Raw genomic sequence first — 18336 nt, forward strand, 5'->3', positions numbered from 1 at the left:
AAAAAGTGTCGTTTAAAGTTTGCCACAAGCCACCTGGGAGACACACCAAACATGTGGAAGAAGGTGCTCTGGTCAGATGAAACCAAAATTGAACTTTTTGGCAACAATGCAAAACGTTATGTTTGGCGTAAAAGCAACACAGCTGAACACACCATCCCCACTGTCAAACATGGTGGTGGCAGCATCATGGTTTGGGCCTGCTTTTCTTCAGCAGGGACAGGGAAGATGGTTAAAATTGATGGGAAGATGGATGGAGCCAAATACAGGACCATTCTGGAAGAAAACCTGATGGAGTCTGCAAAAGACCTGAGACTGGGACGGAGATTTGTCTTCCAACAAGACAATGATCCAAAACATAAAGCAAAATCTACAATGGAATGGTTCAATAATAAACATATCCAGGTGTTAGAATGGCCAAGTCAAAGTCCAGACCTGAATCCAATCGAGAATCTGTGGAAAGAACTGAAAACTGCTGTTCACAAATGCTCTCCATCCAACCTCACTGAGCTCGAGCTGTTTTGCAAGGAGGAATGGGAAAAAATGTCAGTCTCTCGATGTGCAAAACTGATAGAGACATACCCCAAGCGACTTACAGCTGTAATCGCAGCAAAAGGTGGCGCTACAAAGTATTAACAAAAGGGGGCTGAATAATTTTGCACGCCCAATTTTTCAGTTTTTGATTTGTTAAAAAAGTTTGAAATATCCAATAAATGTCGTTCCACTTCATGATTGTGTCCCACTTGTTGTTGATTCTTCACAAAAAAATACAGTTTTATATCTTTATGTTTGAAGCCTGAAATGTGGCAAAAGGTCGCAAAGTTCAAGGGGGCCGAATACTTTCGCAAGGCACTGTATATATGTATATGTATATATATTTGTGTGTGTGAATTTACTGTATGTCACTATGACCCAGCACTCCAGTCCAGAGTGGTTTCTGAGAGAGTAGTACCGTGCTGCTCCCTCTACTGTATGGCAGATGGGGGTGCTGCTATATTACATGCTGTGTGGGGACCATCCCTTCAACACACAAATCAAATCAAATCATCTTTTTAGCGCCTTTCATACTGTAAGGGACGAGCTGCAACATAGAGAAGACCAGCAAGGGGACCCTCAGCATCACCAGACCTGCCCTCGCTGTGAGCATTCTTATAAATGGACCTGGTCAAAGGTCAAAACAGTTTTGAGTTTTTTTCCCAATTCACCTTCATAACCTAGCCTGGTGGAACCAGCCTGATCGCTGCTTTTACCATTCTATTTCACTTCACATATCATGTTATCTGAAGTGAAATAGAATGTTGAATGCAGCAATCAGGTTGGTTCCACCATGCTAATCATAACCACCATTGATAATGTAATCAGTGCTTCATATGTGTGTTTGTGTGTGACCAACCAGTGTCTTTGATAAAGGGTCTTGAGCTGATCTACGCTGCCATTCCCATCAATGGGGCGCTGGCAAAGACCTTACCTCTAGCCTCACCTCTTGCCTGCTCACCAACAGTCATTGATGGGGAGACGAGCATTATGTCGGTTTAGTCCTGACCGACAGACAGGCTTGATACTGACATCTTTGAATGGAGAGTGACCTGGCACTCAATACATCGACAATGTGGGACTGAAGGTGATTACTAATAATACAGTACAGAAGAAGTGTCTAGTATTTGCAACACCCTTTTCATTCCACGCGTCACTGATGAACTCTGCCTCAACTCTGCATATTTCGACAGATGGAGAGGACTATAGATGCTATTGCCAGATGCCAGGTCGTTTGATGGGGAGACCATAATTGGGTAGGTTTTATGTGATCTGTTCAAACTTCAACGTAGTACCTGTTTGTGTGTAAGATATGACTTACCCTAACTGCCATTGGTAATAGCTTATGCAAAAGCACATTTTTCACTGGCGGTCCACTGGTTTCAAAAACAACGATTGATAGGCAGCTTAAACTTATTGAATTCAACCATTATTGGGTTCAAATATACATTTATATTTGTAAACAGCCATCCACAACAAACACTATCAGTGAGGCGCAAGTAGCTAAATGAGAGAACAGCAGTGTGATTCACACCAATGCACTATGTAGATATCAACTATAAGTGATATTTGTATCATCGTAGACTCCACCACTGCTGTCATCCTTACCTCCAAGCGTTTTTTCAAGTTGGATAATCTTTGGATGCCGACAGCAGTCACACCATTGGAAGACATAACTTGGGCTGTAGCCTACTAATGCCCATTCCTGCTCTTTTCCCATGATCAATCAAACACATTTGGTGTGTCATCATAGTGGTCTCTGACTTGCGATTTTTTTCAATGCTGATTTGAATGTCATTGAGAAAACAGAAGTGTCAAATATTTTTTCACAAACATCCTAACTGAATTTAAAAGTAATCCATGTTACTCCCCGACCCTGCACCCAGGAAACAACCATATCAAACCACACCCCCAAGCCAATTCACCTTTGGCTTTCGCCAGCATTTCTTGAGGAGCAAGCCAAAAACAAGGCCAAATTCAGCAATTACAGTTCCCCTTTAACTCTTGAAATTTACAGAACACATGACTAGGAGATGGTTGAGTCTTGCCAATGTCCAAAAATGGATGGAATGCTGCCTTGTAATGACTTTACTGGTCGGCTGAAATTAGTGCTAGCCTAGCATAGGCATGTGCAAAGAAGTAAAAGAAAAGGCTCAGGTAGGAGGCTAACAACAAATAATGACTGCCATCTCACTACTGCCACAATCTTTAGGCTATTATGAGGTTTTCAGTATCTATTATTTCTCAACGTTTGTAACAACTGTGTAACATCTCCCCTAGCTGGTGTGATTGTTTTGACCCCTTGAATGTTTTTAGCATCATTGAAGCATTATACTGTGTGTCATTGAACCGATTATTTGAAAATTGCACACAGAAGAAGTTATAAGGATAATTTAGTTGCTAATGGCAGCCTGCAGTACCCGGTCAGCCTTCAACTTGAGATATTCAATGAGATGGAGCAGCACTTAGCTAGCCTACAACATCACTTCCTAGAGTAGCTCAAACTGCACATGCGATATTTCCAAAAACTCCCCAACAACACTTCCTGATCTTCAAATGCGCCACTGAGATTTCACATACGAAACGATGGGGTGACATCACCGAGGGCCCCATCCATTTTGTTTTGACAGTCTATGATTATTTCAGCGGAAATGCATTTCATGTACTGCAGATGTGTGGTCTGAATGCTATGTGTGAGTTGAACGTGGTGACGAGCGGTGTTGATTTGCTAAGTGTTGAGTAAGGTGTGAGAGGTGCACCCCATTCCTCTCTCTATCCCCCTTAGGTTCCATTCCCCAGGCCATCAAACAGCATGTCTCTCTCTCTTGCAGCCACTGTCCCAAAACACCCCACTCTCTGTATTCAGGGAAATACAGTTTTAATTGCATTTCCATGTAGGTGTTTTTCTGAGGTTGTCCCTCCCCAGGTGGATGGCAAAGTGCTCTGAGACCAGTCCACCAGTCCAGGCAGCTCCATCCAAGTTGAAGGGGGTGGGAGTGGAGGGGAGAGGGCAGCAGCAGGCTGAGCAATCTGTACTGTGGGGACTCCTAAAAATGGCAAACAGCCAGAGTACAAATACATTCATGGGGAGAACATTTCCCTCATGGATGAAATGGTTTTAACCTTTTGCTTAACCTAAGAGCTGGCACAAAGTCCACGTTATCCTTTCATACTATAAAACAGACACCTCATTCTATTTTTGTCTCAATTGATATTGATTTTTATCATTTCAAGGCCCTCTGAGCAATCATACTGTAATCCCATTGGAAGCACAGACAGGGTTGGGGAGTAACGGTTTACATGTAAGGGATTATAAAAACGTTAACTGTTATCCGTTATGTTACCACCACAAATATTGTAATCAGATTACAGATACTTTTGAAAAACTAGATGATTACTTAGAGTATTACTTTTAAATTCAGAAAGGATGTTTGCGAAAAAAAATATTTGACACTTCTGTTTTCTCAATGACATTCAAATCAGCATTTTAGGTTGTAGTTAATATAGTATTTATAGGACTATTTCTCTCTATACCATTTGTATTTCATATACCTTTGACTATTGGTTGTTCTTATAGGCACTTTAGTATTGCCAGTGTAACAGTATAGCTTTCGTCCCTTCCTTGCCCCTACCTGGGCTCGAACCATGAACACATCAACAACAGCCACAATTGAAGCAGCGTTACCCATCACTCCACAAAAGCCGCGGCCCTTGCAGAGCAAGGGGAACAACCACTCCAAGTCTCAGAGCGAGTGACGTTTGAAACGCTATTAGCGCGCATACCGCTAACTAGCTAGCCATTTCACATCGGTTACACCAGCCTAATCTCGGGAGTTGATAGGCTTGAAGTCATAAACAGAGCTGTGCTTGCAAAGAGCTGCTGGCAAAACACACAAAAGTGCTGTTTGAATGAATACTTACGAGCCTGCTGCTGCCTACCATCGCTCAGTCAGTCTGCTCTATCAAATATCAAATCATAGACTTAATTATAACATAATAACACACAGAAATACGAGCCTTTGGTCATTAATATGGTCGAATCTGGAAACTATCATTTTGAAAACAAAATGTTTATTATTTCAGTGAATTACAGAACCATTCAGTATTTTATCTAACGGGTGGCATCCCTAAGTCTAAATATTCCTGTTACATTGTACAACCTTCAATGTTATGTCATAATTACGTACAATTCTGACAAATTAGTTCGCAATGAGCCAGGCTGCCCAACTGTTGCATATACCCTGACTCTGCGTGCAATGAACGCAAGAGAAGTGACACAATTTCACCTGGTTAATATTGCCTGCTAACCTGGATTTCTTTTAGCTAAATATGCAGGTTTAAAAATATATACCTCTGTGTATTGATTTTAAGAAAGGCATTGGTGTTTATGGTTAGGTACAGTCGTGCAACGATTGTGCTTTTTTCGCAAATGTGCTTTTGTTAAATCATCTCCCTGCGTTCCATCGATTATATGCAACGCAGAACACGCTAGATAAACTAGTAATATCAACCATGTGTAGTTAAATAGTGATTATGATTGATTGATTGATTTTTATAAGATAAGTTTAATGCTAGCTAGCAACTTACCTTGGCTTCTACTGCATTCGCGTAACATGCAGGCTCCTCGTGGAGTGCAATGAGAGGCAGGTGGTTAGAGCATTGGACTAGTTAACCGTAAGGTTGCAAGATTGAATTCCAGAGCTGACAAGGTAAACATCTGTCGTTCTGCCCCTGAACAAGGCAGTTAACTTTTTATGGCTGCAGGGGCAGAATTGAGTAGCTTGGATGAAAAGGTGCCCGTTGTAAACGGCCAGCTCCTCAGTCTCAGTTGCTAATATATGCATGTTATTATTAGTATTGGATAGAAAACACCATAAAGTTTCCAAAACTGTCAAATTATTGTCTGTGAGTATAACAGAACTGATATTGCAGGCGAAACCCTGAGGAATATCAAGGGATTTTGAAAACTTCAAAAGCTTCTATTTTGAAAACTCCATGTTCCATAGCCTCCCTTTGCTGGCTGAAAGGGATATGAACCAGATTCCTTTTCCTATCGCTTCCTCAAGGTGTCAACAGTCTTCAGACAGTTTCAGGCTTTTATTTTGAAAAATGAGCCAGAACGATAACATCACGTCAAGTGGTCACATGAGTTTTGCTCGCGCAACAGAGTTTGGACAGCCATTGTTTTCCCCTCTCCTACTGTGAAAGACATTTGCGGTTGATTATATTATCGATTATATATTTTAAAAACAACCTGACGCTTGATTATAAAAAACTTTTGACATGTTTCTGTGGACATTATGGAAACTATTTGGAATTTTCGTCTGCGTTGTCGTGACCGCTCTTTCCTGTGGATTTCCAAACAAACAGAGGTATTTTGGATATAAAAATAATCTTTATGGAACAAAAGGAACATTTGTTGTGTAACTGGGAGCCTCGTGAATGAAAACATCCGAAGATCATCAAAGGTAAACAATTCATTTGATTGCTTTTCTGACTTTCGTGACCAAGCTACCTGATGCTAAGTGTACTTAATGTTTTGTTGTGTGATCGATAAACTTACACAAACGCTTGGATTATTTTCGCCGTAAAGCAGTATTTCAAAATCTGACACGACAGGTGGATTAACAAAAGGCTAAGCTGTGTTTTCCTATATTGCACTTGATTTCATTAATATAAATATTTTTAGTAATATTTATTGAATGTAGCGCTATGCTATTCAGCGGTTGTTGATGACACTTATCCCGTTAGTGGGATTACAGCCATAACAAGTTAACTCACGGTTCCTAGGCCGTCATGGAAAATAAGAATATGTTCTTAACTGACTTACCTAGTTAAATAAAGGTGTAAAAAAATACTGAAAATACCGATTTCCGATTGTTTTGAAAACTTGAAATCGGCCTTAATTAATCGGTCGACCTCTAATATGCATAGTCACTTTAACCATATCTACATGTACATACTACATCTATCAGCCCAACTAACCGGTGACCATATGTAGCCTTGCTACTGTATATAGCCTCGCTACTGTTATTTTTCACTGTCTTTTTACTGTTTTTTTCATTTCTTTACTTACCTATTGTTCACCTAATACCTTTTTGGACTGTTGGTTAGAGCCTTTCACTGTAAGACCTGTTGTATTCGGCACAATTGACAAATACACATTTGATTTGAGGAGTTGTTTTATGGGCTGAACAGGGAAGGGTGTTGCGGGCATAATCCACCCACACCAGCTGTTGGCTCCAGGAGGTGGGGTTGGCTGAGACCAGGCATCACGGAGGGGTCTCGTGGTCCTGGTTGGCTCGCTCTGACTGGCCGTTAGACTGGGGGTGGAACCCGGACGACAGGCTGGCTGATAACCCAATGAAGGTGCAGAATGCCTTCCAGAACCGGGACGAGAACTGAGGGCTGCTGTCGGAGACCATGTCCACGTGCAGTCCATGGATCTGGAAGACGTGCTGCACCGTGAGCTGGGCCGTCTCTTTGGCAGAGATTAACTTGGGGAAAGGAATGAAGTGGATGGCCTTGAAAAAGCGATCTAGCATGGTCAGGATGGCAGTGTTCCCATCAGATGGGGGGTGACCCATGAAAAAGTCCAGGGAGATGTGAGGCCAATGGAGATGAGGGACGGGCAGAGGTTGGAGGAGGCAAGCCGGTGCTTGTTGAGGGCTCTTGTTCCACGCACAGACATCGCAGTCGGCAATAAAGATGGCGACGTCTGGAACCATGGTAGGCCACCAGAAGCGTTGTCACACTAAGGCGATCGTCGGGCGCCCGGGTGGCAGGCAAGCCTGGCGGAATGGGCCCACTCCAGAACTGTGTGCCGTCGCCAAGCACATGGTGGGAAGGATAGTCTCGGGCTCTGGGCTAGTAGCCGTGGGGTTATAGTGGCAAGACAGGGCATCCGGCTTGATGTTCTTGGACCCCAGCCAGTAGGAGAGGGAAAAGTTTAACTGGGTAAACAGTAGGGCCCATCTCGCCTGCCTGGAGTTGAGGCACTTGGCGGTGCAGAGATACTCCAGGTTTTTGTGGTCGGTGCACACAATGCCCCTTCGAGCCAGTGCTTCCATTCCTCCAATGCCATCTTCTTCGCGAGAAGCTCCCGATTCCCCACATTGTAAATCCTCTCCCTGTGGTGTTGAGGCTGTGGGAGAAAAAGGTGCAGGGATGCAGCTTAAGGTCAAGGGCAGAATGTTGGGACAGGACAGCTCCCACTCCAACATCCAAAGCATCATTCTCCACCACAAACTGACGGGAAGGGTCCGGATGACCCAAGATTGGAGCTGTGGTGAAGCTGTGTTTAAGGTCCCAGAACTCCCAGTCAGCGGCCATGGACAACATGAACAGAACCTTGGTAGAGGTGAGGGTAGACGGGGGGATGCCAGGGTGCTGTAACCCCGGATAAAGCGGCGATAAAAGTTGGCGAACCCCAGGAAGCGTTGCGGCAGCACCCTGGATATAGGCTGAGGCCAATGCAATTCACCTTATCGGGATCCCTCTGGACAGCAGAGATGATGTAGCCCAGAAAGGGAATAGTGGAGCGATGGAACTTGCACTTTTCCACCTTAACGTACAACTGGTTCTCCAGAAGGCGCTGGAGAACCGGCCGGACATGGAGCACGTGTTCTTGGGGGGGTCGGGAGTCATCAAGGAAGATGAAGACAAACCAGTTCAGTCTGTTGCTGAGAATGTCATTAACCAGAGCCTGTAACACGGAAGAGGCATTGAAGGCGGATTTCCATTCCTCCCCATCTCCTTATCCGCACCATGTGGTAGGAGTTTTGTAGATCCAGCTTGGAGAAGATCGCGGCCCCCTGGAGCGGTTCGAAGGCCGAGAAAATGTGTGGTAGCGGGTAACGGTTCCTCACTATGATGTCATTGAGTCCGCGGTAGTCAATACACTGGCGCATGGTCTTGTCCTTCTACTCAAAGAAGAACCCTGCGACCAGCGGGAGAGGAGGAAGGAAGGATAAATCCTGTAGCTAGGTAGTCCCCAATGTAGTTCTCCATAGCCTTGTTCTCTGGTCCCGACAGCGAGTACAGACGTCCCCGGGGTGGTATGGTACTAGGGTGAAGGTCAATCCCACAGTCATGGGGCTGTGCGGCGGAAGTGAAGGGGCATGGGCCTTGCTGAACACCTCCCGGAGGTCCTGGTACTCTGCGGGAATGTCAGAGAGGTCCGGAACCACCTCCGAGGGCCCAGGAAGACGTCCCGTGGCAGGTTGTGCCGACTTCAGACAGTGGGCGTGGCAGAATAGACTCCAGCCGATGATAGCCCCCGTAGACCAGTTGATGAGTGGAGTTTTATAAATGTATTTATTTATTTATTTCACCTTTATTTAACCAGGTAGGCAAGTTGAGAACAAGTTCTAATTTACAATTGTGATCTGGCCAAGATAAAGCAAGGTAAAGGCAAAAAAAGGCCATGGTGGCGAAGTAAATACAATATAGCAAGTAAAATGGTTGATTTGCAGTGGAAGAATGTGCAAAGTAGAGATGGAAAGGAGCAAAATAAATAAATAAATACAGTAGGGAAAGAGGTAGTTGTTTTGGCTAAATTATAGATGGGCTATGTACAGGTGCAGTAATATGTGAGCTGCTCTGACAGCTGGTGCTTAAAGCTAGTGAGATAAGTGTTTCCAGTTTCAGAGATTTTTGTAGTTCGTTCCAGTCATTGGCAGCAGAGAATTGGAAGGAGAGGCGGCCAAAGGAAGAATTGGTTTTGGGGGTGACCAGAGAGATGTACCTGCTGGGGCGCGTGCTACAGGTGGGTGCTGCTATGGTGACCAGCGAGCTGAGATAAGGGGGGACTTTACCGAGGAGGGTCTTGTAGATGACCTGGAGCCAGTGGGTTTGGCGACGAGTATAAAGCGAGAGCCAGCCAACGAGAGTGTACAGGTCGCAGTGGTGGGTAGTAATGGGGCTTTGGTGACAAAACGGATGGCACTGTGATAGACTGCATCCAATTTATTGAGTAGGGTATTGGAGGCTATTTTGTAAATGACATCGCCGAAGTCGAGGATTTGTAGGATGGTCGGTTTTATGTTTGGCAGCATGAGTGAAGGATGCTTTGTTGCGATATAGGAAGCCAATTCTAGATTTAATTTTGGATTGGAGATGTTTGATGTGAGTCTGGAAGGAGAGTTTACAGTCTAACCAGACACCTAGGTATTTGTAGTTGTCCACATATTCTAAGTCAGAGCCGTCCAGAGTTGTGATGTTGGGCAGGCAGCGATCGGTTGAAGAGCATGCAATTAGTTTTGCTTGTATTCAAGAGCAATTGGAGGCAACGGAAGGAGAGTTGTATGGCATTGAAGCTCGCCTGGAGGGTTGTTAACACAGTGTCCAAAGAAGGGCCAGAAGTATACAGAATGGTGTCGTCTGTGTAGAGGTGGATCAGAGACTCACCAGCAGCAAGAGCGACATCATTGATTTATACAGAGAAGAGAGTCGGTCCAAGAATTGAACCCTGTGGCACCCCCATAGAGACTGCCAGAGGCCCGGACAACAGACCCTCCGATTTGACACACTGAACTCTATCAGAGAAGTCGTTGGTGAACCAGGCGAGGCAATCATTTGAGAAACCAAGGCTGTCGAGTCTGCTGATGAGGATGTGGTGATTGACAGAGTCGAAAGGCTTGGCAAGGTCAATGAATACGGCTGCACAGTATTGTTTCTTATCGATGGCGGTTAAAGATATCGTTTAGGACCTTGAGCTTGGCTGAGGTGCACCCATGACCAGCTCTGAAACCAGATTGCATAGCGGAGAAGGTATGGTGGGATTCGAAATGGTCGGTAATCTGTTTGTTGACTTGGCTTTCGAAGACCTTAGAAAGGTAGGGTAGGATAGATATAGGATAGATAGATATACAGTGGGGCAAAAAAGAATTTAGTCAGCCACCAATTGTGCAAGTTCTCCCACTTAAAAAGATGAGAGAGGACTGTAATTTTCATCATAGGTACACTTCAAATATGACAGGCAAAATGAGAAAAAAAATCCAGAAAATCACATTGTAGTATTTTTAATGAATTTATTAGCAAATTATGGTGGAAAATAACAACAACACAACAAAACAATAACAAGCTCCTACAAAACACAGTGGGAAATGGCTGCCTAAATATGAACCCCAATCAGAGACAATGATAAACAGCTGCCTCTGATTGGGAACTTTACCAGGCCAACATAGAAATAAACAACCTAGATAGGAACACACCCCTCCCCCCTTGTCACACTCCACCTAACCAAAATAGAGAATAAAAAGGCTCTCTGGTCAGAGCGTGACAGTACCCCCCTCCCCCAAAAGGTGCGGACTCCGGCCGCAAAACCTGAAAACAACCGGGGAGGTCTAGTGTCGGTGGCAGCTCCGGTGCAGACCACGGGTCCGGCCATGGAGCCGGGTAGAACGCCGTGCCTGGACAGGGCACCGGCGCCGAGGAAGACTCCGGCCATGGAGCTGAGTTGGTCGCCGTGCCTGGACTGGGCAATGGCGCAGAGGAAGGCTCCGGCCTTAGAGCTGGACTGAACGCCGTACCCGTACACTTCGCACGGCAAGTGCAGGGAGCTGGTACAGGACCTACTGGGCTGTGGAATGGCACTGAAGACTGGGCCCCAACACAGAGAAAGGCTCCGGCCTTGGAGCGGGACTGCACGCCATGCCCGGACTGGGCACCGGCGCAGAGGAATGCTCCTGCCATGGAGCGGGACTGGCCGCCCTGCCTGGCCGCCGTGCCGTGCCTGGCCGCGCCTGGCCGCTGTGCCTGGACTGTGCACCGGCGCAGATGAAGGCTACGGCCTTGGAGCAGGACTGAATGCCGTGCTTGGACTGGGCATCGGCGCAGGGGAAGGCTCTGACCATGGAGCTGGAGGTTCCGGACCGTGGACCGTTGTATGAGGTTCCGGACTGTGGACCATCGCAGGAGGTTCCGGCCTGTGGACCGTCGCAGGAGGTTCCGGACTGTGGACCGTCGCAGGAAGTTCCGGACTGTGGACCGTCGCAGGAGGTTCCGGACTGTGGACCGCCGCAGGAGGTTCCGGACTGTGGACCGTCGCAGGAGGTTCCAGACTGTGGACCGTCGAAGGAGGTTCCGGACTGTGGACCGTCGCAGAAGGTTCCGGACTGGGGAGGCGCACTGGAGGCCTGATGCGTGTGGCCGGCACAAGTTGCACCGGACTGGTGACAAGCCCTTCAGGGCGAGTGCGAGGGGCTGGCACAGGATGTACTGGGCTGTGGAGGCGCACTGGAGACCTGGTGCGTAGAGCAGGCACAAATTGTACCGGAACGATGACACACTTCGCACGGCAAGTGCAGGGCTGTGGAATGGCACTGAAGACCTGGTGCATGGAGCCGGCACAGATTTGACCAGACTGATAGCAGGCTCCTCAGGACGGGTACGGAGAGCTGACTCAGGTGGCATCAAACTGATAACACGCTCCTTAGAGCGAATGTCGAGCATCATACACCAACACAACAACTCTCTCATTTCTCTCTCCTCCAATTTCTCTAGCAACTCACTGACTGTCTCTGACTCTCTCTGTTCACTCTCCTCCATCTTCTCCCAGACTAGCTCTGGTTCACTCCTCCGCTCCGCCGACCACCCCTTGTGCCCCCTCCCTCCAAAAGAAAATTTGGGCTATTTTTTGGGCTTTCTTTGTGGCCGCGAACCCCGGCGTCGTCGCTGTCCTCCCTTATCTAATTACTTCTGCTTCCAAGGAAGGCTTTTGTGTCCTCCCATGATTTCCTCCCAAGTCCAGGATATCTTCTCCTCCTTGATCTCCTCCTAACCCCAGGATAACTTCTCCTCCTGGGCACGCTGTTTGGTCCTGGTTTGGTGGGATCTTCTGTCACGATCGCCGTAAGAACATTCGGCCCAAAGCGCAGCGTGATATCGGTTCCACATGTTTATTCAATGAAATGCACAATAACAATAAAGAACAAACGAAACGTGACGTTCTGGAGTGCTCACAAGCAACATCACAAAAACAAGATCCCACAAAACACAGTGGGAAAATGGCTGCCTAAATCTGATCCCCAATCAGAGACAACGATAAACAGCTGCCTCTGATTGGGAACCATACCAGGCCAACATAGACATAAACAACATAGATAGGAACACCCCCCCCCCCCCCCCCCTCCACCCCTAGTCACACCCCGACCTAACTAAAATAGAGAATAAAAAGGCTCTCTATGGTCAGGGCGTGACAACAACTCCACAGTGTCCCCCTCCCAGAGTGCAAAGAACCTTGGCGTGACACTGTCGTTCTCTACAAACATCAAAGCAGTGACTCACTCCTGCAGGTTCACACTCTACAACATCCCCCCCAAAAGGCACTTGTCTTTTCCTACTAGCACTGACTTTTCTGATAAAAACTTTGTTGAGGAAAAATGTACTTTTATATGATTGCGATGTGTTGTTGACTCACCTAGCTATCTTAAGATGAATGCAGTAGTTGTACGTCACTGGATAAGAGTGTATTCTAAATGACTAAAATGTAATGTAAATGTCAAATTATTCATGGCTCCACATTGAGGGCAATTATGAAGTTTACACCAGACTCACATTTAAACTCTGAGAGATTGCTGACAGCTGAGACACAGTGTGGGCATTAGTCGAGATAATTACTCATTAAACATTGAGGTGGCGTAACATTCTCACTTCTCAGTGGTGCATGCGTTGCCTGTAATTGCAGACTACAAAGATGCTAAGCGATTGGCGACCTCTACCCCAACCCACAGTCAACAGATCTAGACATGGTCCACTCTGACAACATACAATTAACAAAGCCGGAACAACCATGATTATAGTGTCACCAAATAGCCATTTAACTACATAATCCTATTAAACTGCTACAGTATATACTGTACCTGTACATCTGGTGTAATAGCAGCAATTATTTGTACCATGATTGTCTTCAAAATGTTTTTTTATTTACACTAATATTCACGACGAAGATTGGCATTTCCCAGTCACTATAATGGGGGACCTTGCTTTCTGGAAACAACCGCCTGTAGTACCACGGTCGGCCTTGAACTTTATGGCTTCAATGAGAGGGGGGAAGTCGTACTCCTGGAAGTAATATAAACTTCGCATTATACACACACTTCACCATACCAGCCACCATTTAGCAGCACCTGCTAAAATATTTTTAAAAGCACAGGATAGGGCTACAATAAAGATATTGCAAACATAGCTAAATGGCCTCACCCTAACCTGTGTTCCTAATTCCTGAAAGCCCCTGTTTGGCCAAGTTTCTATTCAACCCCTTCGTTACACAACCAAACACCCTGACCCTCCTTCAGTTACATTTCTTGCTTGGTGAATTACCGTGGCCTTCCTCTTCACTGTAATTGCTCCAAATGCTAATTGGACTGTGGAAGCAATCCCCTGAAATGCATTGGGGATTTCCACAAGTATGAAGTTAAAAATAACAAGCAAAAAAAGCTTTTAAATTCCAATTGCTACTAGACATCTGGATGGCCTTGCCCTGAATGCATTTTCATAATTAATACAAAGTCTAGAAGAAGGTGCCTTTTTTGATTGAAAGGTCCTTATGCATTACCCTGGCATAGAAAATGTAAACTTGGCATTCACAGAAGATGACATTTGAAACAGCATGCAATATTAATTTAATTTCAAAGTAAGGGCCTAACACAATATATCTGCAACGCCTATAGCAGAATGTGATGGGCCAAATGCCCTTTGGAAGTGCTTTTGCTTTTGTTATGATTCTAGCACTTCAACCCCATCACGAGGTTGCCACTTCTCTCCTCAGAGTATTTACTCTTGCCTCATCTGGCAGTCCTGCATTCTCCAAACAATAATAATGACCTTTTAAAATTAAATAGCTGTCTTTTCCCACCTGGCTGGTGTACACCTAGATGGTTCAAACTATCTTCATCCACCTTCACATTGTATCCATGGCTGTGGGAAGATGTATTGGGTTGGGGGTGCTGTCAAAAAAATTGACGCTCATAGAGGAGTAATAAAGGCCTAGTTCACAAATTTTGAATTGAAAATATATGTTTTATGTATTTATCAGGGGGTGCTGAAGCACCCGCAGCACCCCTACTTCCTGCAAGTATGTTTATGCCACATAATATCAGACTTGGAGAAAATTGCTTTGTTAAAATTCTGTTCAAACAGTAGGGATTAGAGGGCTGAAATTATTTGAATTTGAACCGTTGCACTTCACACATGTCTTTGACCTATGAAGAGAAGACGCTGATATGAAAACAATGGGACATATGTCAGGAAAAAAAAGCCATGGGTTTCAGCATGTGGAAAGTGATGCACCAGGTAAAAGGTCTTTGTGACGCTATCCAAACACAGGGCAGGGAAAGCAGATGCTCAGGCCATTAGGAAAAGGGCATATGGTGCTGCCACTGCCTCTGTTCTTGGAAAGTGTAGCAATATGGTTGCAGTGGCTGCAGTCACTGACTAGCGTAACAGAGAGGCAGAGCAGTCTGATGGCGACTGGGCCTGTCCTTTAAGACACCATCTGCTCCACTGAACAATGCTGCTGGCAGGTTCATCTGTTGGAGGGAGAGCTGAAGATCAGAAGGAAAGGTTTCAATCCCTCTGCTCTCTAAAGGCCTGATTGAACCACTTACTGTACACCTCAGAGGTCTGATAGCCCAGACTGAATGATTCTGTGTTGAGAATAGACCTGTCTGTGTAGGCTGAGGCACTGGTGGCCTTCTGCTCACTGGGTGTTCAGACTTCTCAGGCCCGGCTGTTTACAGCTCTGCTGAATGCAGGCATATCATGTGTGTGCGAACTTGATTGGTCAGTGGAAGCAAAAAATTTGAATGTGTTTATTTTTCATCACATTCACTGATATTTCTCATCATTGCAAAGTACAGGAAACAAAAAAGTATTTAAAACAAATTAAGTGTGTGTTAGGGTGATCATTTCTTACAGGGAAAAAAATGAACATGAAAACGTGTAACGGGTTGGACATAATGTGGTGATTTTGGATAAGGATTCAACTGTAAAATCGTGTTACTTCATGAAACATTTATTTATCCTAATTCCTCCAGCAGAAACCTTTGAGCGGTAATAACGTGTTTCTTTCCACTTGGCCGTGCCGGACAAGTGACAGATAGACCGTAGGGCATAATTATCCTGTTTGTTCAGAGGGCCAACGCATTTTATTATATAAATCTCCTTGGGAAAGGAAAGCGCTGAAAGGGAAGCCTTTGTGAGCATTAATGCTACTCTGTGTAATTTGTTGATTATTGGTTTTCTCTGAATTCATCTAGAATGAGAGATTGATGAGAGAGGTGAGAGAGGTAAGTGGTATCATGGACAAAAAAATGTAACTACTACAAATTGCCTGATGTGGGCAAAAAGAGGGGTGAAGGAGGGACATAACACCACAGTGTTATGGGGAATCAAACCTTGCACGCACACAGAACTGGCAAGCTCTCTAGAACGGATCCCACACTTTCTCCAGGCCCTATGGTGGTGGCATTTCCCTCCTGATATCTACACCATACAGAGTTGTTTTGTCAACTGTCTCTCTGCCCTACAGCCTGATTTCACTATATTCTCCTCTCTGACATACATGTATCTCTGCCCTACAGCCCTATAGTCATAGCACAGATGAAAAGGGAAGCTATCTAATATAATAATATTTTGTCATAGTCTACGAATAGGACCCAGACTTTGTCATGAGATCATGAAGATCAGGAAAACCTCCAGGCCCCAGAAAAGACATGTACAACTTTTGCCACAACATTTTTGAACCTGTGGTGCCAACTCTGTACTGTATAATTTATTTCATAATCTTTCCTCCTACAAGGCATTCATTCACATACCTACACACAGAGCCCACTACGTCATTTCAACGTGGATAATGAGGTAATATTTGGTTAAGACGTTATTCAATGAGATTACAACCTACAGTATATCCACCCACTCAAAAATGTGTTATCCCTATGCTTTCAACCATCTAAAAGCAAAACCAAATTCCAATGGAAAATCTGTCTTATTTGTTGTTTAGCTAGTCACCTACTGTAAATGTGATATTAATGAGCTTTCAACCATTTCAAAGCCCAGCAAAGTTCAAATGGGAATACAATGTCAGATGTGTTGTTTATTTATACAACAGATTCATGTGATATCACTGTGCTTTATCTAAGAGCAGAACCAAATGAAAAGGATTGCAGTTGACATTACATTAAAAGTACATGCCGTTCGAGATTCTGCAGATTATTAAAGCAATTGTGAAGATCTACACAGACCTGCGATGACCTAAGCATGCTCTCTTGAACAAATCAAATCAAATCAAATCAAATCAAATCAAATCATGCACACTTTATATGATTACATAAGAAGAAATGGATAGTTATTACAACTATACGCTCTGGTTGATTTAAAATGTAATGTATTTAGTTATATTGAATTGTGTTGAGGCCTAAATAGCATCATTGATGACTGATAAAGTATGGCCACATTTAATTTGCTCTGTTAAACCTTCTCTTTGGACTGACATCAATAGCAACAGTGAATCTCACAACAATCATTCAACAATCAATCAACGTTATATAAAGTTGAAAATCTGACATTGTTTTAAAGGTACAAATTCAACATATTTTATATAATGTTTGGCTACCATGATGACATAATCCTGTGGTTGAAATTTCACACACAAAAAAAACAGTTGATTACTCTTTCAAATCCAATGTATTTTCCACATAGATTCCACGTCACAATATGTTGAAAATTACATTTGAAACAACGTTGATTAAACCAGCTTGTGCTGGGAACATACATTAGCTGTATTCTAGTAACTCAACCCTAATGATTAATTTGAATAACAATAACCAATGAATCTCAGCTTCTCTGCCTCGTCATTTGAAATTATTTCTTCATTTTTTGTGGACATTCCTCAATTCAAAAAAGTGTTTCCTCAACACTAGTATGATACAACCAATTTCGGATATTTTGGCACAAATTCAAGGCATAGGACGATTTAACTTCTTATGGCTGCAGGGGCAGTATTGAGTAGCTTGGATGAAAGGTGCCCATATCAAACGGCCTGCTCCTCAGTCATAGTTGCTAATATTTGCATATTATTATTAGTATTGGATAGAAAACACTGACGTTTCTAAAACTGTTTGAATAATGTCTGTGAGTACAACAAAACTCATATAGCAGGCAAAAACCTGAGAAATTCCACTTCCTGTTTCTTTTTTTCTGGAGGTGGCAGATTTTCAACCGAGGTCTCATTGAAATTACAGCGAGATATGGATGAGTTTTTACTTCCTACGCCTTCCACTAGATGTCAGCAGTCAATAGAACTTTGTCTGATGACTCTAATGTGAAGGGGGGTCGATTGACACAGGAAATAGTCACCACAGCCATGAGTGGTGACTAATTCACAGGGGAAGGACGCGTTCACAGGGGAAGGACTTGCGTTCCACCGCTCATATGAAATAATTCAAATTCTTCGGTTGGAACGTTATTCAAGATATTTGTAAACAACATTCTAAAGATTGATTCAGTACATCGTTTGACATGCTTCGACTGACTGTTATGGAACATTTCGTCACGTTATAGTGGACGTGCTTTGTGACTTTGGAATTGTTTACCAAACGCGCTAATCAAAGTAGCTAATTGGACATAAATAAAGGACATTTCTGAACAAATCAAGCATTTATTGTGGACCTGGGATTTCTAGGACTGCATTCTGATGAAGTTCATCAAAGGTAAGGAAACATTTATCATGTATTTTCTGGTTTCTGTTGACTCCAACATGGAGGCTAATTTGGCTACTGTTCTGAGCGCTGTCTCAGACTATTG

The sequence above is a fragment of the Oncorhynchus clarkii genome, chromosome 12, assembly GCF_045791955.1.
Source record: "Oncorhynchus clarkii lewisi isolate Uvic-CL-2024 chromosome 12, UVic_Ocla_1.0, whole genome shotgun sequence".
In the NCBI taxonomy this organism is placed as follows: domain Eukaryota; kingdom Metazoa; phylum Chordata; class Actinopteri; order Salmoniformes; family Salmonidae; genus Oncorhynchus; species Oncorhynchus clarkii.